Raw genomic sequence first — 25793 nt, 5'->3', positions numbered from 1 at the left:
ATGTATAGGTGGCCCACTGTGGAATCCTACATAGGCAGCCCTCAAACATTGTACACACAACAGCCATGGGAACACGGAACTGTCAACACCTGAACAGTAGATGCGCCCATCAGCATCTGTCGGTGCTGTGTGTATAGGTTCCCAGGTACATCGGTAGGTACATGCCCGATTGTCAGAGGCAAAACACCAAACGGGGCAAACAGTGACTCCCATCACCACAACATCAAGTAAGCAACTGTCGCGTACTGGAGCAGAAGCAATCACGGGAGGACATGTGTGTAAGCACTGTCCTACACACAGTCATCACGGATTACCCGCCACGTTACTGAGGGGCTCCACAAAATGTAATCATGGAGGTAGTGTCTAGGCAGGGGATGTACCCATGACAGGCAGTAGTCACCCCGGCATGCTGCATCCACAGTCGTATAAAGGTGTAGCAAATTATCGGGTGTACCTAATTGTGATATACATACCCAGTGCTGGAGTACAGCTGGTAAACATCACGTGGACATACCATTAACTGGACCCATCAAGATGTAAACTAATGGAGTCATCCATGTGAGTGTAGTGTGGAGTAACTGCTGTAGTGTACTGCACATACAAATTGACATAATTCGTGTACAACCCCCAGATGTCCAAGTGGTACATGCAGTGACTGTTGTGCATGTTCCTGGTCCCACATCCTGCAAGGGATGTAACATAATCCCGACGGCACGGGTAATGCAGTCCGGATGCAGGTCATCAGAATATGTGTAGCACACGTTAGCGGGAATAAGCGTTGCCCACAGCTGGTAAGCGATGTTTAAATATGACTATACGGATATGCGTGAAACAGGGCTAAGTGTCACTGACCACTGTGCAGATCACGGTCAATGATGTACAGAACAGGTGACACCAGCATTAGTCACCCCTGAACAAATAGCGCCTGCTCTGAAGGGTAAAACGACCACTGCCAGGAGTGGAACAGGCAGTCATGTACACAATCACCCAACACTATTACTAGGCAAGATGTACGTATGGTAGAGTTGCCACAGTTCAAATGACCAATGTGGGACATACGCCAGATGTCAGCAGGACGACACACACCCGGCCAGGATGAAAACCAGAACAACAGTGTTTTGCATAGATAAAAAGCTTACAGTTTAGTAATGGTTGCAGGTACGTGTTCCATGTCCTGTAACATGTAAGTGGGTCAGATACAGAATAAGTGTGTCATGCAACTATGACATAAACTATAGGGAATATGTTTGTCCCAAAGTCGCAGGACATTTGCTATGTTCACAAATATTTCGCAGGACACAACTGCACAAAGAGGGATTGTTCCTCGCAAAGTGGGATGGGAGGTAATCTTAACCTATGGTAGGTGTGTAATGTGACAGGTACAGACACAAACATGCGGAGTCTAGGAAACACAGTATACACTGACAAACACACAATGAAAGGCATAGCATGCCTGTCACCACCCCTGTCTGAGATATGTATATATATATATATATATATATATATATATATAAATATATATATATATATATATACATATATATATATATATATATATATATATATATATATATATACAAATATATATATATCTACACATATATAATACAGATAGAAAGGGCGATAGTGTGATATATGTCAATATACAAGGGGTCACTGGCATCTGCAAATATATAGATAGGTTGACGACATTCTAAACACCTTTGAGGTACAAATAAACAGGATACTGCCAACTATGGAATGTGTCACGCACCAACACGCATAACCAGGAGGATGAAAGACAGAAAGAACACAGTACTGGAACAGTAGAACCACGAGCAATAGGACGATAGTAAGGACATGAAGTCACCGCTGTCGGCGGTGCGGACCACGTAGGTACCGTGTACAACTGTGGTTGTGTGTGATGTAGCCTGTGTATGTGTGTGATGAGGGTGCCATATGTGTTCCCTTGTGACTAAAGTGTGTCGTGTGTGTCCGCATAGTGTGTCTGTAGGTGGCAACTCGGAAGTAGATGATTACGGTAAGCGCGGGTATAGCTATCCGTAGGCATGTGGTAAACACCTGTTCCACATTGGGAGGGACAGCCCCCCCTGGGCAGGTGTGTCCTGACATGAAACATTAGAAAGGGCAACTGTCTGTGAGTGTGGGACATTAGTATGTCCCACATAATATGCAATAGTTGCAGGAAATACTCATGCCTGTTTGTAAGAAATGGAAATGTTACATGCAAACCGATAAGTAGTGAAGGACCAAGAACAATAGGTATGTAATGAGGATAAAAGTATGTGCTATCCTGTGTACTGACTGTGGCCATATGTCAGCCTGTAAACACCCCTGTGTGACCTGCAAGTGTCCAACTATGGCCATATGAAAAGGTGGCAAGCCATGTGTCAGAGGGTCTGACACCAACACCACTGCAATGACTGCAAATATCTGGGGCAGACATACACGGGATAGCGTTCATTTACAAATATCCCTGCACATATCACCGTACATCCGGAGGTATGGAAGTTTCAACCACACCTGCATACCATATTGAAACCAATTAACAATGGCCCACAGTAAATTTCCGCAATAGAAGTCTATTAAGTGATAGCACTGTAATTAGGGAAGGAGCCCACACACATATATATGGACTACGTAGAAATGCAAGCCCCACAAAACTGTATATGGTACGTACAGCCGCCTACATCCCCCACACTGTAAACAATAGCAATAGAGACCATAACCACAGCCCAAACATCTAGTTAGTCAATTACATCTGCTGAACCGTTGACATGCCTTGTGAGAGACATTTAAAGGCGGCATGCAAAATTGTATCCGTTGTATAACGGAACAAACGGCGATGTTATGGGTGTTTGCAATAGTCCTTTATCAGACGGGTGGGATGACAGGTACAGTCACAGGTAGAATCACACACAATCCACGGGGGGCATGACCCCAAAATAGACTTGGCTCTACACAAAGCAGTTGCAATTACACACAACAAAACACAATACAGGCCGTCTCCCTGAAGGCAGGGCAAATGGCCAATGCCCAGGTGGAGAATTCAATTATACCCCACTGCTGCCACGTAATTGGCGAATGGAGTAGCTGCACAGCTGAAGTGCACATAATCAGTCACACCAGACCACCGATTGGCGGCAATAAACCACATGTTGCAAGTATAGACGTATATAAGGATGACTTGCCAGATATGCAAACTGTATGCTCATACAGTATAACAGTTGAAAGAGTGATACACAGGAGCGAGATAGAGATGAAACACCAGAACGATATCAAGGTATGTATAACAATAAATATACTAGGAAACAAGTGTTCAAAACAAACTTCCAAAACGAACCAAACACTTGAAGGAAATCAGGCTCTGCTCTTGGATACACAAGTTTTAATTAATCCACAACGGAAACGTACCACTTTTAACACACATACAAACAATATGTTTTCGATTCAATGTCTTCTTCAGAAAGCAAAAATCAGAATGACACAGCCCATAAAACTCCCTCCTTTTATACTCAATGCTGGATCAATAAAACAATTAATCCCATATTAGCATTTTAACCCTTGACTTCCCGAAGGAGAATAAAGATTTGTAAAATAAAAATATAAAATACACCTAATCCAATCCATTTATAAAGGTACATACATTAAACATCAAAATATTTATATATATAAATTTAACTAATTCAAAAAGGACTTATAAATATATTTCTAAGATATATTATGTAAATAAGTCTATTAAAAACAATTTTTGTCCTGCTTTTCAAAATTAAACCTATACCTATACTGGGCTAAGGTATTCAAAACTCAGTAATTTAAAACAAAATAGCGCCATCTGGTGTTGCAAGACATACATTATCACTTCTTTTTTTCTATAACTCCAGTGTTGAAAATGAGAGCAGCCAAATTATAGGGCTTATACTTTGAATAATGATATTTATATTTAATCTTATATTCATATAATTTTAATACGTTGTTCCTTTTATTCACGTATTACTATATATATATTTGTCCTAAATGGCTTATGTTTAATGGACTTTTAGCCTTTTGATACAACATATGTGCATACATTTTTGTTTATATATAGGTAATTTTGAAATATCCAATTTTTACATATACATATATTCAATATTTTATTATGTTACCCCATTGGGAGGTATGCATTGTCATAACATTTTGGGACGCATCTTATATTTAAACAAAAATTCCCATGTGCGCATTGGAATGTTGTTTAGTATTTGGAATGTATTATTCATGTTTATACATTGAAATGATTTTTAAAGTATTTGGTATTCAGGTATTAAGTATTAAATTATTTAATGTATTTATTATAATATAATTTTAAATATTGATGTTTATAGGTTTTTTACCATTATCAAAAGAAGTGATAATTTATGTCTTGCAACACCAGATGGCGCTATTTTGTTTTAAATTACTGAGTTTTGAATACCTTAGCCCAGTATAGGTATAGGTTTAATTTTGAAAAGCAGAACAAAAATTGTTTTTAATAGACTTATTTACATAATATATCTTAGAAATATATTTATAAGTCCTTTTTTGAATTAGTTAAATTTATATATATAAATATTTTGATGTTGAATGTATGTACCTTTATAAATGGATTGGATTAGGTGTATTTTATATTTTTATTTTACAAATCTTTATTCTCCTTCGGGAAGTCAAGTGTTAAAATGCTAATATGGGATTAATTGTTTTATTGATCCAGCATTGAGTATAAAAGGAGGGAGTTTTATGGGCTGTGTCATTCTGATTTTTGCTTTCTGAAGAAGACATTGAATCGAAAACGTATTGTTTGTATGTGCATTAAAAGTGGTACGTTTCCATTGTGGATTAATTAAAACTTGTGTATCCAAGAGCAGAGCCTGATTTCCTTCAAGTGTTTGGTTCGTTTTGGAAGTATGTATAACACTAACTGTATGTATAGTATGTTCTGAATTACATAATGTCAGTGTATGCATAGCCTGGTTTGCAGTAATTAACAGTGTCCGCCATGCATAAAGCGGGGAATGGTATTTATGTAGTGATGTCTCGCTGATCGTACTAATGCTTGTAGAAGATGTGCGTCCAGCAGTGGGCCACACGGTAAACAGCACAGACACCACAAGGGATGCAACATGACGGCGTTAAACAGAACAATGTCATACGACCCACCATCAGTGGCAGGGTATGTCCAATAAGTACATGCCATAGCAGGGGATAGTAATGTAGATATACTGTAACAGTATGCATGTGTATGGACATATAACATCAATGACATGTCTAAGGTGGACCCTCTGTGCAAGTAACGGTTGAATTATGGGATACCATGTAAAACATGTGTAATGTATAGTACAGTAGATTGATACGTCAGATATGTTACACAGGAGAACAGGCATATGATGCATAACAAAGGTATCATATAGTGATGTGAGTAGTATGTAATTAAGATATGTATAAACAGTTATGATGAAATAACTATGTACTCCACTCTGTGCATTTGCAAAGGAAGCAAACATTACTCCCATACTAGAATAGCAGAAGAGATGTGACAGACAAACATGAACATGATTGGCGTGTACAATAACAGTAGACATATGGCCCATAGTCACGGGACATTATAATAGCGTGACAGCAAATCTAACTGGAAGGGCTATACCAGTAACCATGCACAAAGGACATGTAATAGCTGCACAGGGTTATAGTGGTGTACCATGCAGTCTGGCAAGTCAATGTGTAACAACAACTACAATGTGCACACCAGTGGCAACTCTCCAGGGTAGTGTCCTGTGAACAGAAGAGCCATGTGTAACCTGCATCACTGCACAGAACAGTCACTGCAGTGATCCCTGGCATACATGTGTCCACCATCCCGCAAGTGAGGTATCACATGAATACTGCTACTGACTGTCCATGCATGATGTACATAGGAAACATGTCCCAAAGCATGGTGAGTGTCCGGTCTGGGAATACAACCCCCAAGCACATGTGGGGGGTGTTTTGGGTGGCTTTGGAAGGTTGGAACAGGAGAAGTTTTGTCTTACTTGGGTTGAGTAGGATCTGAGCATTGGATAGTCACCTTTCTACAGAAGAGAATGATTCCTGTATGATTTGTTGTAGTTCTGGTACAGTGGGGGCAGAGCAGATGAGAGTAAAGTCATATGCATACTGTATAAGAGATGTTTGTGTGGTGGCAGTATGTAGGTTGTTAGTGAAAAGTGAGAATAGCAGAGGGCCAAGGATAGACCCTTGGGGAACTCTGAGAGTAATTGGGAGGCGAGGTGATAGGTTATCATTCCAGATTACTGATTGCTGACATCCGTGTAGATAGCTGTGGAACCAGTTGCAGGCTGATTGCGAGAAGGAGAGGTTGGGGAGAGTAGAGAACTACTGTTCATGAGATACCATGTCAAAGGCCTTTGAGAGATTTAGAAATACGGCAGTAGAGAAGAGGCCATTATTTTTGTGATGAAGTATAGTGTTGGTGAAGGAGAGCAGAGCGGAGGTAGTGCTGTGATATGGCCTGAAACCATGTTGGATTTGGAGAGGAGATTATTAGCTAGGAGGCAGTTGGAGACCTGGGTGTTGATACATTTTTCTAGTATCTTGGAAAGAGGGGAGAGGACAGCAATGGGGTGGTATCTGGAGAGGTTGGTGGAGGGGGTGCCTTTGTGGAGTGGAATGATGTGGGATATTTTCAATATCGTATGAACATAGCCTTCTGTTATGGAACAGTTGATTAGAATTGAAATTGGGTAGGCTAGTGTATCAGCTGCAATTTTCAAGTATTCAGAGTGGAGGTTGTCAGCTGTGAGTTTGGTGGGTTTAAGTTTTGACAATAGTCTTTTTATGCTGGAGTAGGTACTGAGGTGAAGAAGAAAGAAGGAGTGGGGGGTTTAGGGTTAGGAGTTGGGGGGTTGTTGTAGGGAAGTATTGTTTGTTTAGAGATGTTATAGTTTCAGTGAAGTGTTTGTTGAAGGATTTAGCAATACTGCTGGAGGAGGGGGAATGGATGGCTGGGGGGTATGAACCTTCCCTGCGTGGAGGATAGTGTTAACAGTGGACCAGAACTGCTTAGGGCTGTGGTTGGTAGAGTTTAGGATGGATTTATAGTAGAGGGATTTGTCTAATTTTATTTGCTTTTTGGCTTTATTGCGCAGTTCAAGGAATGATTGCCTATCTGGGTTATTTTTTGTTAGTTGACAGTGCTCCCAGGCCTTATCTCTGGATTTCATTAGGGTTCTGGTGGTCTTTTGTAACCATGTGGCATACCTGGATCTGACTTTGGCATTTCTTACAGAATCATGGGTGTTTAGGATGGAGAGGAAGGTACTGTTGAAGAAGTGGACAGCCTCGTCTAGGTTGAGTTATTTTAGTGGTGACCAGTTAATTTTTTGCAGGGAGGAGATGAAGGAGTTGGGGTTGAAGTTGGACTTGTTCCGTATTTGTTGTGGTGAGGGGCAGATGTGTTCAGGAGTTGAATATTGAGGTGGTGTTTAAATATCAATGCTACACCTCCTCCTTTTTTGGACAATCTGTCTATGTGAAGGATGTTGTATTCAGGTGGAAGTATTTCCCCACTTTTGATGTGAGGTTTGAGCCAGGTTCCAGTTTGGAAGAGAATATCTGGGGAATATATGCTTATGCTGGCATGTAGTTCTTGGATTTTATTGCATATGCTTCTGATGTTTAGGGGCATTATAAGTAGGTCTGTTGTTTTATTGTTGGCTAGGAGTTGAGTTTTGGGGGGTTGCTTGGACTAGGGTTTGTGGTTGGGTTGGATTTGGGAGGACCAGGGTTTGGATGGATGTCTCCAGCAAGGGCTAGTTTATAGAGGGTGCTTAGGAAATGTTTTATATACATAGTAAATTGCTTATGGTATCTTAGGGATATTTTATTTTTGAGTGTGTTAGGGGTTTGGTAATGGAGTGTGTGTAGTGGGAGGATGCTTTCAATGGCAGGGGTTGTGTAGTTATAGTGTAAATGTTTGAGGAGGGTGTTGAGAGAGTACAGTGGAAGTTGTTGGGGCATGTGACTGTGGAGCCTTGGTAGGATGTAATGTGAGCTAGAACTACGCATGTAATCCTTGCACTTTACTATTTGGCATCGCATTCTATGGTTGAATGACATTTGATATACTCTATGTTATTCTTCAGTGCTATTTGAGAGAAGGCATTGGTGAGCTCTATTCTTAATTGGGGCAACAAACCTCCTTCATGGAAGTGGTCAAATACCTCATAAATAATTTATCTCGTAATAGTTAATTTTATATTTACCTCTCTTTATTTACTGTTATATGTGGAATTTGTATTGCATGTTATATGCTACTGTGAATAGTTAGTGTAATTTTTAACTTTTGGAAAAAGCTGATACAGATCTGGGCATCAAGGTCATTACTAAAAGTTAGATCTCCTGTCAGTGGATACATTAATGAGATGGAAAGGTGGGAATACTGGCTGAGGATCAGGTGACTGGTTTTAGTACTCCAGTTTCCAATGTTTTTTCAGTTAATATCATGGAATGTTAATGGGCTGAATTCCTCAATTAAAAATAAACTTTTACTCATATAAAAAAGCTAAACCAAGCTATTTGTGTGCTCCAACAAACAGATTTATCACATCAGGAACAATTAAAGTTATTGAAGTTTGGTTACCAGCACTTATGTGACACAGTATATTAAGAAGGTAAAAAAATAAGGGTTTGTACATTATTTAGGAGATAGATTCCCTGAATATACTTAAAGCCATAAAAGATGAATTTGGTAGGTGCGTAGCTTGTAAGGGATGGCCGGGTCACTTAAAGATTACCTCCACTAACGTTTATATTCCTGCTAACACTAGTAAAGAAACAATTATCAAACTCTGCAGATAATGGACTGCTTTTTGTGAAGGTATGACCATTATAGATGGAGAATGGAATACAATGCTTACAGTATCTGAAGTATACTCAGGTCCTAGATGGACAATTCTTCCCCATCCAGGAAGATTTTTGTCCTGATGCTTTCATGAGGTGGACATTGTAGATAACATGGCTGCTTCTCCAGCTGCAGATTTTATGTGTTATTCTTATAAATGTAGGTTATTCACTTGTATTGAAAAAACAGTAATATTCAGAGACAATGACCACTTAATACAAGACCCAAATACAGGTACTAGAATGTTTTCTGATTATGAACCTATAAACTGTTACAGTACTTTGGGCTGGAATCAGGTTGCTAGGGTTTAGAGGCTGGACATTATGATGTTTGACTCTAATTTGCTGCAGTAATTGTTCCAGCCTTGTTCTCCAAACATATGTGCAAAAAGGTTCCCTATTACGTTGTCAAACTTTTAAAAGTTCAAATGCTATATGGTCAAACTCATATGTTCGAAATTTTAAAAGTTTGAATGTGTTAACAGAGATCTACGTTCAGTGCAGAAAGGGGAGATTTCCATTTACTGCACTGTAGTGCAGGCTCAGAGTTGGTATATTTAAGGAGCAGGGGGTCTGGGGGGTGCAGGGGGGCTTGCCCTCCTGCTTACAACCGTTAGGTAGTTTTTTTTCTGTTTTTTGTTTTTTCGGTCGTTTTCGAAATTTTAAAAGTTTGAATATATGAGTTCGACCATATAGCGTTTGAACTTTTAAAGTTTCGATAAAGTAATATGAACCCATACAGAAACAGGTATATGTGAGAGGTCAATGATGAATAGGTGGGTTGATACGAAGAAGATGATCTTCATGGAGATTAGCTCATTTGGCAGAAAGATGATAATACAGGAAGGCATTACTTTATCTGATCTAGAAAATAAATTAATGAAAGTGCAGGAAAGGCACTCCAAACATAACCCCAATCGGTAATGAGGATATCTACAGACACAATCCCAAATGAAATCCATACTAGAAAGGCGTTCTTTAAAAATTCTTTTTGCACTGAATTTAACAACTTTAACTTATTCAGCAAGAGTGGTTAAGTCATTACCTGTAACACCTAGTGCTTAAATGACTAAATGTCTGATCAAAGAACTAAAGAATCCCCAAAATAGGAGAAGACAGGATTACCCTAAGCAAATTCTGTACGTTTTTAAGAAGTATTAAACTGAATTACATAATAAACTTATCTGTAACCCCCCACCCCCCGAGTTTAAAATCAAAGCTGCTCAGTTTATTCAAGAAATAACATTGCCCCAACTCTCATCAGCCCAGAAGGACACCCTTAAGACCCCACTTACTAGAAAAGAACTAGAAAGTATTTTAAAAACTTCTAAGAAAGACAAGTTCCCAGGCTCTAATGCTTTGATTTGGGAAACTCTTTTAAAATTATGTCCAGACATTTGGGAATATTTTCTTATGCTAACTATTTAGATTTTAAGAGGGGCTGCCTGTCCTAAAAGGTGGGAAACACTTTAATTTCACCTGTATTCAAACCAGGGTCCTTCACTAGTTTCACTTCTACTGAAACCAGGGAAAGGCCATCTTTCTCCAGCATAATATTGTCCTATTTCAGTGCTAAACATGGATTATAAATTGCTCATATTGATACTGGCACACAGACTGGCTAAATGGTTACCAGCTCTAATTCTCTCCAACCAGACAGACTTCATTAGTGGTCATAAAGCCTCAGATAAAACTAAGAAAACATTACACTTAATAATAGAGAGTTCAAGGCTAAATTCAAAACCATTATTAATTGTAAGTTTTGATGCTGAAAAAGCCATTGACAGCGTTGACTGGCAATTAATTTCTTTATGATGCTTTAGACCATTTTGTCTTCCCCGTGAATTTATTGAAATTTTTAATGTGTTGCATGCTGGGACTTCAGCCTGAATTAAATTTGCAGTTTAAAATCTTCTTCACTATCTTCAGAGGGAGGAGGCTGGGGTATCCCATTTCCCTTTTGCCATTTAACTGGATCCTTTGGTCCTCAAGATCCATGCCTTAACAGAAGAAGGGTACACAAGTGAAGGGATTTAACATATGTTGGAATTATACACAAACAGTCTGCTAGCATATTTCCAAGATCCAAATGTTCAGCTTAATCCCTTGATGAAGGCTATGGAGAAGTTCATCCAACTAGATAGATATAAATTAAATCTTGAGAAAACATTATGTTTGGCCATTAATTTTACCCTCTAGACTCCGGCAACAGTTTACTTTTTTGCTCTTTTAAACACATATTAGGTGCTTGAGAGTTCTCATAGCTAGCTCTTTACAAGATGCTCTCAGATATGCTTTTAAGAATGTTTTGTTCACCTGTGACAGTCTTTTAGCTCTATGGAAAGATATGTGCTTAGATTTCTATCAGAGAATAGTTGCTAATCATGTGATGATTTTGCCCCACATTTTATATTTTTCCAAATTATTCAAGGACACCCCATTTCGATTTTGCAGGAAGCTCACATGCAAAATAATTGCTTTTACATAGACCAATAAACATGACAGAGTAGCTTGGTAGACTTTTAATTTTTCCAAAAGAAAGTGTAGGCTTAAGCGTTCTTGATCTACCTGTTCTTATACTTTGGTGATCTTGACTTATTTGTACCTGCTTGTACATACAGAAAATAAAGCTATCTAGAAGGATATCTTATTTACAAAAATGTGAGGGGAATACATGGACTAAATTATTATTTTTTTTTTTGTAAAAATAAAGACTTGATCTGTCAGTGGAATACAGTGATTAGATGTATCTTACATTCTACTTTACCTTTGTTACAGAAGGGTAATCTTTTAGCAGGTGCTTAACATGGGTGGGGTAAAGAGGGCAGCTGACACACAGGTTGTTAGAAGGTACAGCTGGAAGCATAGTTCCTGCATTATTTCTGAATACCAGTTCAAAAACAATACATGCATTTTAGCCTTAAGCACTATGTGATAAAGCTACAGCAAGCCAACTGCTACAGTTTAAAAGTGAAGAATTGAAGAAATCTTTTTTTTTTTTTTTTTTTTTTTTGCTATGCAATGAAGAGCTGAGGAGGCAAGGAGGGTGTGTGGATCTGGCTTATAGCACCACACCAGGGAGCAGACCTTTGTTTTTTTTGAGTTGATGGGGTGGGGCACAACAACAGAAAAGTACAGTTTTGTACCTACCATAAATGTAGATGTTCGAGTGTATACCCTGCTGCAGTCATCACACTTGGGTTATCCTGCCATCAGGTGGTCCCGCAGTCGGCCCGAATTCCAAAGTCTTGGTCCGCCATCGATTGCTGTCGCTTCTTCCCTGACGTCAGTGTGCCAGGGGTATATGAGAGTCATCCGACGCCATTTTCTTCAGTTTTTCTTGCCCCAGATGTCAAGTGCCCCCTCCCAAATGGTGGTCAGTAGATAGTACCAATAATAAAAAGTGTAGCATAAGCACAAAATCCCTCCAGCTATAAGCAAATACACCACAAAGACTGTAACAGATTTAAAGGTTTTGAAAGGTCTTAGTTAGGTCAGAGGGGATGGAGGGAGGGTAACTTGGACTGCAGCAGGGTATACACTCGAACATCTACATTTATGGTAGGTACAAAACTGTACTATGTTCATCGTGTTACCCTGCTTCAGTCATCACACTTGGGTAGAATCCCAATGCTAAGGATGGGAGGTGGAGTCAAACAGGATTAGAGGAGGCTAGAAGGCCCTGCAAAACTGCAGTGGTGAAGCCAGCTCTAGTCTTAGAGTAAAGTGGTAAGTGGTAATGTTTGGTGAAGGTGTGTACTGAACTCCAAGTTGCAGCTTCCAGAATATCCTTGATTGGTACCCCCCTGAGGAAGGCTGTAGATGTAGCTGCTGCCCTGGTAGAGTGGGTCCTTATGCTAGCAGGAACTGGTTTTCCATGGTGGGTGTAGCAAAAATGTATGCAATGTCCTATCCATTTGGAAATGGTCTGTTTTGAGATGGCCTTTCCTTGTGTTGCTGTAGCATAGGATACAAAGAGCTGGTCAGATTTTCTGAAAACCTTAGTTTTATCCAAGTAGTAATGTAGCTTCCTGTGAATGTCCAAGGAATGTAGGAGTCTTTCTCCTTTGTTTTGTGGATTTGGAAAGAAGGTGGGTAAATGGATGGTTTGATTTAGAGCCACACTGGATACCACCTTAGGCATAAAGGAGGGGTTAGTTCATAGAGAAACTCTGTCTTGATGAAAAATGAGGAAGGGCTCTACTGCCATTAGTGCCTGAAGCTCTGAAACTCTTCTCGCTGAAGTAATTGCTAGCAGCAGGACAGTCTTCCATGATATAAACTTTAAATCAGCTGAGAAAGCTGGCTCAAAAGGAGGTAGCGTAAGTTTTTCCAGAAGAAAGTTGAGGTCCCAAGTAGGTGTTGGTGCTCTCCTGGGAGGCCTAATGTTTTTGGCCCCTCTGAGAAACTGCCTCAGTAGTGGATGTGAAAATAAGGGAGGATCCGTGTTGTAGTAAGCTGAAATAGCTGAGGCGTGGATTTTAATAGATGAAAAGGAAAGCCCTCTGTATAACATCTCAGTTAAATATTGCAGAATCTGAGGTATGTCAGGCTGAAGGGTATTTTGGCCTTTAGCTTGGTTCCAGACGCAAAACCTTTTCCATTTGTCTGAGTAGGCTTTCCTGGTGCTGGGCCTCCTGGCCTCCAGAATAACATCCATAACAGCTTGTGAGAGAGGAGCTAGCTGGTTGCTTAAGTGATTTGCCATGCAGCCAAGTTTAAGGTTTTGAGCTGGCTGTGTAGAATCTGATTGTCCTGCTGTGTGAGCAGATGGGTAATTTGTGGTAGAATCCATGGTGGGCCCTGTGCCATATTCCTTAATAGTGGGTACCAGTGCTGGCATGGCCAATCTGGGACAATGAGTATCATTCGGGGTCTCTCCATCCTGGCTTTTAGCAGCACCTTTGTGAGAAGGGGTAATGGAGGAAAGGCATATACTGTCAGCATGGTGGGCCCTGTGCCATATTCCTTAATAGTGGGTACCAGTGCTGGCGTGGCCAGTCTGGGGCAATGAGTATCATTCGGGGGTCTCTCCATCCTGACTTTTAGCAGCACCTTTGTGAGAAGGGGTAATGGAGGAAAGGCATATACTGTCAGAATTTTCCAACTGAATGAGAGTGCGTCCACTTTCCAAGCTTGACGATGAAAGGTCCTTGTGCAAAATTTTGTCAGTTGATAGTTTTGGGGGCTGGCAAACAGGTCTATGTCTGGGAGCCCCCATTTTTGAGTTATCATTGCAAATACTTGTGGATCCAGTTTCCACTTGTGGGGATCCATGATGTTTCTGCTTAGGTCATCTGCCAATGTATTCTTTTTTCCTGGCAGGAATTGAGCTTGTAATTGAACTTGGTAAGCCAGTGCTGTGTTCCATAAGGTCATTGCTTGCCTGCATAGAGGGTAGGAGTGTGTACCCCCTTGCTTGTTTATGTACCACATTACTGTGGTGTTGTCTGTCCTTATGATAAGCTGTCCTGGATGTAAGAGGTCCTTGAAGTCTGTCAGAGCATTTTGTACAGCTAGCATTTCTTTTTGATTGATGTGCATATTCCTTTGATCTGCAGTCCATATGCCTTGAATGCACTGTCCTGCCACGTGTGCCCCCCAGGCATAGTCCGATGCATCTGTTGTCATAGTTTGCCTGGCTGGGGGTAAGGTGAAAGGCTGACCCTTGTTCAGGTGACATGCCTGTGACCACCTAAGAAACTCCTGTTGAAGGCAGGGAATGAGAGGTATCATTGTTTCCAAGCTGTGGCTGTGTTGAGTCCATACGCTTTTTAGGTACCATTGTAATTTCCTCATATGCAGTTTTGCAAATGGTATTAGTAGTATGCAAGATGCCTTGTAGCCCAAGGCCTGCAGAATTTTTCTTGCAGGGAGTTGGGTCTTTGTTGCCATTGCTCTGAAGTATTGAGTTAATTGTAGTTGTTTGTCTGGTGTCAGATAAGCCATCTGGGCTGTTGTATTCAAGCTGGCACCCAGGAATGTCATATTTTGTGAGGGCACTAGTTTTGACTTCTTTTCGTTTACTGTGTACCCTAGGCAACTTAGAAGATGTTTTACAAAAGCCAGGTGTTGTAAGAGAATGTCCTTGCTTTCTGCTTGGATGAGGCAGTCGTCCAGGTATGGGTATATTTGAATTCCTCTTTGTCTGCAGTATGCAATTAGTGGTGCCAGGCATTTTGTGAAGACCCTGGGTGCAGTAGATAAGCCAAAGGGCAGTGCAGAGAATTGGTAATGGGTTGAACCTGCAATGAAACGGAGGTATCTTCTGCAATTTTGTCTGATAGGGACATGCAGGTATGCCTCCTTTAGGTCCAACATTACTAGCCAAGCTTTCTTGCCCAACATGGGAAGAAGCTGTTGTAGTGTTAGCATCTTGAATTTGGGTACTTGCAAGAAGGTGTTTAAAATTGAAAGGTCCAGAATGGGTCTCCAAGCTTTGTCCTTTCTGGGGACTAGAAAGAGCTTTGAGTAAAATCCTTGACCTTGCTCCTGTGTAGGTACCAGTTGAATGGCTCTTGTGTCCATGAGAGCTGTAATTTGTTTTTGTGCCTCTGTCCATTGATTTTGTGGCATGTTTGGCATTCCTTTTATCCTTGGCAAGGTGTGGAAATGGAATCTGTATCCTTGTGAGATAATGTCTAGGACCCATTTGTCCTTTGTGACAATGCGCCAGTTGTCTGCAAAAAGTGCTAATTTTCCTCCCAAGGGAGCTGCCAAGAGTGTTTTGCTTGGCAGTTTGAGGTTTAAGTCATTGTGTTTGCCTTCTAGTAGTTTGGGGCCTGTCTTCCCCTCCCTTCTGTGTTGCAGTGCCCCATTGGCGAGGTTTGTAAGGGATTTGTTCTTGTCCTCTGCCCCTTGGGTGCCTGTATTTACCCCTCTGTGGTCTGTCAGAAGCTGGAAAGGACCAATTTTTTGTTGGCCAATTTCTGATGAAACATGGGGGCTGTACCTGTAAGAAATCTTTGACTGTCTGCATAGATTTTGCCTTATCCTCCATTTTCTTTAGTACCTCCTCTGCTTTAACCCCAAATAAGTCATCCTGTTGTAAGGGTGCATCTAGTAACTTTGCTTTAACATGATCAGGCAGAAATTGTTCCTTTAACCAAGCATGTCTACGTATAACAGACCCAGTAACAGCTGCTCTAGAGGAAGCTTCCAAGGCATCAAAACCACATTGTAAAGTATGTTTGCCCACCTGTTGAGCTGATCTTGCATTTCCTTGAATTCAGACTGTTGAGGTTGCGTGCCCATCTTTTGTTTTATTTGAGACATTAGGAATTGCTGGTATTTAAGCATGTGAAATTGACAATTTAGTGCTCTCATAGCTAGAGTGGCTGAGGTGTAAACCTTCTTCCCCCACCTATCTAGTGCTCTGGAGTCCCTTTCAGAGGGTACAGGATTTTAGCCATAGAAGCTTTAGCCCCTTTGGGACCCTGGGAGATTGTCTCTGGATCAGCAACAGGACTTTTGTATAGGAATTTGTGTGAGTCAGGTACTCTATAGTATCTATCTGGTTTGGCTGGAGCAGGAGGCAGAGAATCTGAATTTAAACTAGATTCTAAGAAAACATCATCCACAATGTCTAAAACTGGGGGGATAGCAAGTGATCTGTGCTGGGGGAGTAAAAAAAACCCTTGGAGCCTTTTCTTTGAGTCAGAGTAGTCCTGACCTTCCCAGTGGAAATGTTCCCTCATGGTATGTAAGGTTTCCCCAAAGGAATAATCTTCAGGGGGAGAAGCTGAGGGAATGGAGTCTTCAGCATAAGAATCTTCATAAGGGGGAAAGAAGTAATCCTGTTCCTCCGAGGAGTCTGAGGAAACAGACACTTGATCAGTGGAGGCATAATCCTCCTCTTGTCTAGGCCTTTTGTCGGGGGGGGGGCTGGGAACCCCTGATCAAAGAAATTAAATCTTCAGCCATTTTAAGCATCTGCTTCTTAGGCATAGGGCCTTGACCTGGAGACTGAAGTGTAGTCTTTTTTGGTTTTAGAGGAGTCTTGAGCTTAGCATAAGATTTTATGGTGAGAGTAGTCAGTCTGAAGATACCTTCAGAAACCGAATGTGTTTCTACAGCACCGGCTTCTCCTACTGCAATGTCGTCGGTAGGGCCTAAAGAAAATGGCTGCATCAGCCTAGAACTCTCTGCTGGAGAATCCGAAGTGGTCTGGGGATCCAATTCAGCGGTAGCCAGGGGCTGCGTAGGTGCCTCACTGAAAACCAGAGAACCGGTGACCGGCCCAGCTGAGGGCTCGGAGTCTGGCTTGGATCTAGGCTGCCTATTTTTATCTTTGCGTTTTTTATGTACGCCGGTAGTCGGTTGCTCCGACGGCATAGTGTAATTAAATTTCCTACCGAAGTAGTGACGTGAAAAATCAAAGCATCGCTTTATAATTCGCTTATGGAACCTAGCACAAAACCGACAACCAGTGACGTCGTGGTTTGGGCCTAGGCAAGGTATACAAAAAGAATGAAAGTCCTTATGAGGTATTTGCTTCCCACAAGAAATGCAATTGTTAACTTTTTCTGACATCGGACTGAGGCAAGAAAAGGTTCCCCAATGGGGTACTTAGCTTTGAAGACTTCGGACTGAAACTTGATTTGAAAATCTCAGGTGTCGGCCGACCGGCACTTGCGAACTGCTTCTGCTTCGGGCACCGCGCGGCAAGAAAGACTGAAGAAAATGACGTTGGATGCCTCTCATATACCCCTGGCGCACTGACGTCAGGGAAGAAGCGACAGCAACCAACGCTGGACCAAGACTTTGGAATTCGGGCCAACTGCGGTACTGCCTGACGGCAGGATAACCCAAGTGTGATGACTGCAGCAGGGTAACACAATGAACATCCAGTATTGGGTGCTAGACCTCAGGATTATTTGAGATATTTTTAACTGATATTCTGCGGTAAAAAGTTAACATTTTATTCCCACCAACTGAGAGAGGTCCCAAAATTGATTCAGTGGTGTATTGACGCTAAATCCAGAGAGTTAAAAATGGACCATTGGATGGGGGGGGGCTTTACAAACTGTTGCTGGGGCTTCTTTCACTGGGGAACAATACATTATGGGAGTCATGGGAAAATGAGTTAGACACAAAACTTGATCTATCACTCTGGGGAAGATGGTAATTGTTCGTAGATATGCTAAACTCACAAAGATATCACTTTCAGGTGGCAATGTTTACAAGTTTTTCTATACCCCAGAAAGAATCTATAAAATGTTTTGAATGAGAGACCTGTTTTGTTGGAGAAGTAACCAACCAATACTGAACACCTAGAATAATATTCTTCTAAAGTGTGACAAACATGGAAAATTCAAGAGAGAAGTACTTGATTTAATTAAAGTGTTATTGTCATACAAAACCTTCCAGCAGAACAATTTTTAACTTCCTTTGAGGGCTTTCTGCTAAACCTCCAACAAAAAGAACTGCTATGAATGAGTAGTATTTTTGTACAGGAAAACATTACAATAAAATGGAAGAGTTCTAACCCTGTACAGATGCAAGATTTACTTAATTTGTTGGATAACCTATGTAAAGCAGAATTGACTATAAAAAACCCTATTTGCAGGCAAAAGCTCCAGTTAAAGTGCCCCCTTGGATATCTTATATCTCAGCTTAGTGATGTTTTTGGTAAGCTTATCCTAAAAAAATTGATACGTTTTAAAACAGTGTAAAATTGGATTTTTTCTGATATATTTTTTTCTATCTTTAAAGATCCCTAGAAAGAATATATTTATTGTGTTTATTCTTTTTCATATCTAGCTGTGCAACTTTAAATTGTGGATATTGTGTTTTTTTAATATTTTTCTTTCATAAAAAAGGCTCTACATACAGTTGAAATATAAAAACACACTCAGATACAGACCACATACAACAGCACAGATGCACAGCAGTAAACCTATCCCTTACCTATCACTTACTCTAACTCTAGCCCACAAACACTCATACACTAACACCTCCTCCCAATGCTGAAATGTTTTGATTTGTAAAAAAAGGTTTAGCAATAAAATCTCAAACCCGCACTTAACTTAATCACATGTATGTGCTCTTCATTCTTTTGACATTTTTTAACAAATAACTGAAGACTTTCAACAAAATTCCCTAGCCATTCACTTTGTCAATGAACAGCAGATTCAACAGAGTAAATGACACCAATGTATATGTAGGAATGATTCAGTAGGTAGGAGTTACCAATAAGTTATATGCCATGTGAAGTCTCAAAGTTCAGATCTGGATTAAAGCTTCTGAAAGATGTGTTTCATGTCTCACATCATTTCACTTTGTCTTTATTGTCAATATGTGTACTTAACTATATGCATATATTACAAGATGCCATCTTTAAAGGTGCAATTTGCAGAGTTTTTTTTTTCATGCTGTACTGTATTTCTTGAATTTCTGAAATGGTTTTCTTTGAAATGTGATTTCTTTGTCTCAAGGACATTCTAATTGTATCACAGCCACTGGCAAAAGCAGCCAGTTTTGTTATTCTATCTTCAATATAACACTCAATGATAAAATATTGTTTTTTTTTTTCCACATTTTTCATACTTAAGCCATTAAAAAAGTTTCTTAATAGTATATAGGTTCATAGGTGTGTACTAGGCTAATGACCACTGGGGCCTTTTTAAGCCTAGCCATACATCCCAAAATCAATGGCAAGTTCTGGTACCTTTAGTAGGGGCCTGGGAAAAGAAACATTTACAAGCAGGGGTGTGGGAAATGAACCATTTATAGGCTGCCTGTGTCCATTAGAGACATAGGTGCCAAGCTGGGATGAATTTCCTGTTCCCATCCAATTGTTGAAGTTACACTTGAATTAGATTAGGGTAGAACCCTGCTTCACACAGATGGGAAGCCTGTTCCAGAGAAGTGGTAGTCTCTGGGATGCATACCTGTCTCTCCAGCAGGTGCTATTTATATTGTACATCCATTAAAAACATCAAGTTATTAAGCCTTGCATCTTACATACAATAACCTCTTTTTTCATACTTTATTCAGATCATCACTGAATCACCACTCTCCACTGATACATCATTTCAGTTTGTGTCAAATTGTCATATTTTCAAATATCAGCATCTTTAAAGCTGCATGGCAACTTATCTGAAAGCTGAAAATTCTGGATTCAATCCTTTGGGCTATATCTCACTGTAAGCAGAACTGCAGAGGAAACAGAAGAGGCCCAGCATTCAATTTTCCTCCATGTCACAGAGAAGCAATAAAGGTACTTAAAACTTTTAGATTCAAAATAGAGGAACAGACAAGATGGCTATACTGAAAGAAGGATTCAGTGCATATTTTTTGACAAAGAAAAGCCTTTTATATGCAACGGATTTACTTCTCATTACAAATCAAAAAGTGCAGGGGTAAATAGATGTTTACATGAATGAGCTTAAACACAGAGTAAAAGACACAGTCTGGACACTTGCACGTTTTATTGGTAAGAAACAAGATCACTTTTTGTATCAAAAATGATCACGTGAGAGGCGCTTGTTAAGAAGATCATACCTGACATTTAATAAAGCAACTCCAAGTCTGAAAATAAAATCAGTGAGTGAAAATAAGGATAATATAAAATCAAAAATGAATAAATTATATAAAAATAAAACTGCAGGTAAGTGAATGGTTTTCAAGATGTTCACTAGTAATATAGTATACATTTGGAGGCAGAGATGGATGTGTTAGTTGTCTGTAAAGCACCACAAAGCATGCTACATGGCATTTAGTCAAATCTGTAAGCTATACTTTCTGAACAGTGTGCTGTGTGTCTCTCTGCCGTTATTTTGCTATAAGAGCGGGTGGTGTTATCACTTCTTTGTTATCTGATATTTAATAGCCTAGAGGGATTCCTCTGCACTTTAAGTGCTAGCCACAAAGTTTGAGAAATCATTTTATGCTCAACTCCTGAGAGATTTGCTTGGCTACAAACATATGCATTACAAGCTGAAGCTAACTGAAACTTGCAGTAGTAATTTTAGTCTTCTGTTAAGTACAAACTTGCAGTTTTAAAAGTACTGTATTTTCATTTTTTCTGTTTCCTAATTGTGTGTTTCTGAACAGTATGCTGTGTGTCTCTCTGCAGTTAGTTCCCCATCCTCCCTCCATGTTCCTGTGTTGGTATTGGTGTTGGTGGCTCTGGAACTGCCTGCTCCTCTTGTAAGTCAGTCTGTATTAGAACACTCCTCCTGGGTCCATCTCATTTGCTCCCTTAACTGAGTACAGTTAGATCATATTATGAGTCTAGTGTTCAGTCTACATAAAACAGAGAGAAGATTTGAGAAGGCCAGCTCACTTAGGTTCTTCCTTCCTCTCCTCTTGCACTTAAAAAACATTTGCACTTTATTCATTTGCTTTTACTGTATTTCTTTTCCTCCTATTTTGCTTTTTATAAAAGTACTCAATTTTATTTATTCTGCTGCATTTATTACTGCTTGGTCATAACCTGATTAAATTTTAACTGTTAGTCTAAGTCTTTTGGTTTGAGCACTTGGGCTTCATACAGTCTGTTTTACATTAAGAAGGTTTGTGGTCTACACTGTTGTGGCAGGACAGGTAGCTTACATCCTTTTAAGTTGGGAATTGCTGATTGAAGGCCCAGTGTCTGCTATTCTAAACGTGTATTAGTTCTGACTTAAGCACTTGGGCTTCAGGCCAGTTATTCTACATTAAGAAGGTTTGTAGTCTGCACTCTTGTGGGAGGAGAGGCTGGATTCTGCCCTTCTGAGCTGGGAATTTCTGATCACAGGCTTATTGTGACTGCTTATTTGAACTGCTTCTTTCTGAAATTGGTGCGCATTGTTGCTGTAGCATAGACCAGATTCAGGCCTGCTGAATCTAGCTTTGTTTGTATAACTTGAGTAATGATCCAGGCCATCTTTTTTTAGAAGGTTTCCCTGCACCTTAGTAAGCAGGGGTGTATAGTTAGAACTTGTCTGATTGAAGACTGCTGGAACACGGCTCAGTTTTGAGCTTTTTTCTGGTTAATTGGGTAACTTGTTTAAGTCAGTTTGTTCGTTTTCTATTATATATATATATATATATATATATATATATATATATATATATATATATATTGCACTTTATTCATCTGCTTTTACTGTATTTGTGTTTCTTCCTATTTTATTACTGGGGGCATTGACTACAACTCTGATCTGTGATATATAACAATAAGTATCCTTTTTTGTGCTTTTAACTGTTTTTTGAGTTTATCTGTTTTATTTTCTGAAAAAAAAACCCCCCCAATATATATATATATATATATATATATATATATATATATATACACATATATATATATATATATATATATATATATATATATTTGCTTCCCGCCTTTCTAAGCTAGTATAGTCCAGTTTTCAGGTTAGTGCTGAATTCAGGGCTGTGTTACAAATCTCTGTGTTTGCCCATACTTTACTTGAACAGAAGGAAGTTTCCTTGTTCACCTGTGAGAGATGGGAGCTTGGAGCAGCCTATCTGTCCCTGGAGGAGTTGTTTCAGACCAGAAATTGGTAGTTTATTGGCCATTTTGGGCTAATTTCTATCTCTTTCATTTCCCTGCTATAAATACCGTATTTGCCCAGTTTTGTGTGCTGGGCAGTGCCGGTTAGCTAGAATAAAACTATTCCCAGCTCCACAAAGTCTCCTGTTTAATTTTTCCATTGGAACTAGACAAACTTTCAACTTAAGCACTCAAGCCATTAATTTCTCAGCCTGGCACTTGCTCAAAATTTATAGCAAGCACTTATAAACCCTAGCACTAGACCCTCCTGTACTGTACAGAAGGACAAGGCTCTCTATTCAACCTTACCAGCCATCCAGTAAAACAGTTCACTGTACCTATCCAGACATGTCCAAAGGGCAGTTTCAGGTTTACTCTCCAGTCCAACTGGTGAATCTGGGCATTTTGAGGCAATGTTAAAACTGCCTCATGTACACAGATAACCCCCTCCTCCTACCACCAAACACTAATACATGCGAGAGATGCAGTTATACAGCCAAACTAGAGGCTAAGCTCTCTCAACCCAAGACTGGATCAGACAGTCAAGAGGAAAAGGGAAATATTTGCATCACACCACCAGTCTTACATAGACTCATTAAACCAGCACCGGCAAAAAACACACATAAATACATGAAAACATACTCGGAGCTTCTAAATAAAAATCTGCAAAACCAACAGAGACCTCCAAAGCAAACATCCAAGAAACCTCCAACCCCCCACAACACAAACCATGAAACACATACTTCACAAAACCAGTGCGCCATGCAATCACAGCCCTTAAGGCAAAATAACATACCCAACATACTAGTAATAGGTGACTCTATAGTCAGGTACACTGACATCCCACTCACTAGGCTGAATAAGGAGAAGGTTACTGTTAGCTGCCTGTCGGGTGCCAGGATCCACCACATAACACAAGCACTCAGGTCACTCCAGAACAAGTACAAATATGACTCTGTCTTTGTCCATGTTGATGTGAATGACCTGAGTCGTACTTCCCTGGACTACATGAAGACAGACATGGAAGAGCTCTCTGATCATGTAGCCCAGGCCGGTATGACCCTGACCCTGAGTAACATCCTGCCCTCACCAAGAATGATACCACGGTATAAAGAAAAAATTCTCGATTTCAACAATTGGCTAAGTTTCTGGTGTCATTCAAAGAGGATCCAGTGTCTGTCCGCCTGGGATGACATGCTCGACAAGCCACGTTGCTTCACTAGAGACAGCTTGCACCTGTCACCCTTAGGCTTTCGAATACTGGCCAAGGCTCTTGCCACCCCCACAGTACCTTTTTTAGGCAAGGCTCAAAAGACAAACCCACCACCATAAATAGCACAAGTAACAAAAAACTGAGGGTAATGCTACTCAATTCCAGAAATCTAAACCTCAAAATGCACACACTCGAGGCACTCCTCAGTATGGAGAAAATCGATATATGTGCAGTAACAGAAACCTGGTTTAAGGCACCAGAGAGCACCCCAGCACTACCAGGCTACAACTCATACCATACATTTCAACCACAAAACCCAAACCGAAATACAAAAGGTGGGGGTGTATCCGTATTCATCAAGGATACCCACACCTCCAGGTTAGTGGCACAGCACGATGCTTCAGAGATTATTCACGTGCAACTAACAATGGGGAAAACTGCAATTCAAATTGTAGCTTGCTACAGATCACCCATCATGTCCCAGGACCCCCATTCTGCATTTCTGGAAACACTGGGAAACATAAAGGTCCTACCAAATACCCTAATATTGGGTGATTTCAATTACCCAAACATTAACTGGGAGAACTACTCAAGTACTAACTCCTTGCCCAACTTTTCCTAGAATTTATAAACTCAAACATCCTGGTTCAACTGGTCAACACTCCCACCACAGGTGACAACATATTGGACCTGGTCATCACCAACATGAGTGACCAGTGTTCCCCACCAGAGGTCAACCCCTCGCTGGTTAGATCTGACCATAAACAAATCACTTTGGATATCCATATTCCGCCCCCACCCCAGACAAGAAAACCACCGTGAAAAACTTTTCAAATGCAAACTTCACATTACTTAAGACTGAGGTGGAAAGTTTCAAAGCCCCCATGCTGAAGGATAACACTGTGCAAGCTGCAAAATCCTTTACTAATGCATTCTACTGGCAGCTACAAGTGTGCATGGATCGTGCCATCCCAAGCAAGACTCACTCCTCCAAGAAAAGGAAACCAGTATGGTGGACTCCTGCCATAAACAAGCTATACAATAGAAGGAGGAAACTAGTACAGAAAAGAGTAAAATCCCAAGAAGGGAGGACATCCCTGATCAGTATCAGCAAGAAACTACAATCCCTCATAAAATCATCCAAGGCGAGCTTTGAAAGAAAAATTGCCAAGGACTACAAAGATAACCACAAGGCATTCTTTAGCTATGTCAAGTATCTAAGTGGCAATGCTCAGATCTACTCAGAGTTAGGACAGAATGGCACAAAATACACTGAACCGACCGATATCGCCAACATCTTAGTAGACAGGTTGACCGCAAACTTCACCCCCCCTCACCCCCAAAAGGGCCCATAACCATACCAGAAGAATGTACAGTCCCTGAAATAACAGACACTCAGGTTAAAACAGCCCTCTCCAAAGCCAAAAACACAGCATCAATGGGACTGGATGGTGTCCTAGGCTACGTCCTGCACAAGCTCAAAAACAAACTAACTACTGACACTGTTCAAACTCAGCCTCTCCACAAGCTACATACCTATAGAGTGGCGCACAGCAATGGTTATTCTGCTCCACAAAGGTGGAGCCACAACAGACCCCAGGAACTATTGCCCTATAAGCCTGACTAGCTTGGTCTGCAAGGCTATGGAGCGCATCATCATGGAACTCATTAACAGAGACATTGGAAACCTCCAAACACTGGAATCTACCCAGTTTGGCTTTGTTAAGGGCAGATCATGCCTCCTAAACCTGGTGGACTTCTTTGAGATAGTTACCAAGGCTATAGATGAGGGAAAGGTGGTACACACAGCCTACCTAGACCACACTAAGGCCTTCTGACACCATTCCCCATTCTGGTATTATAGACAAGCTCACCAGCCTGAACATAAACCCCTATGTCACAAGATGGGTTGCCAACTGGCTCACAGACAGAACCTACATGGTGAGAGTTGCGGGAGCTAGATCTGACTCTAAACCAGTTAAAAGTGGCATTCCCAAGGGCTCAGTCCTTGGACCCCTCCTGTTCAGCATATACTTCTCAGAGGTACAGGCAAGCACAGGAGGACTATGGCTGACCAAGTTCACAGACGACTGCAAACTAGAAGCTATAATTGACTCTCTGGCTGACACAGACATCCTCCAAAAGGGTCTCACTGAGACGGATACCTGGTGT

At 40.6% G+C, this 25793-nt stretch overlaps 1 protein-coding gene across 1 annotated transcript in view; it reads right to left on the bottom strand.

The window, feature by feature from the left end:
• The window catches only part of TTPA (alpha tocopherol transfer protein), a 1432408-nt gene that overhangs the window by 1041660 nt on the left and 364955 nt on the right, over positions 1 to 25793 (bottom strand). The window lies entirely within an intron of this gene.

The sequence above is a fragment of the Protopterus annectens genome, chromosome 1.part0, assembly GCF_019279795.1.
Source record: "Protopterus annectens isolate FY-2018-M chromosome 1.part0, PAN1.0, whole genome shotgun sequence".
Lineage (NCBI taxonomy): Eukaryota > Metazoa > Chordata > Ceratodontiformes > Protopteridae > Protopterus > Protopterus annectens.
Note: the sequence above shows the minus strand (reverse complement) of the source record. Positions and strands in the feature narration are given on the sequence as shown.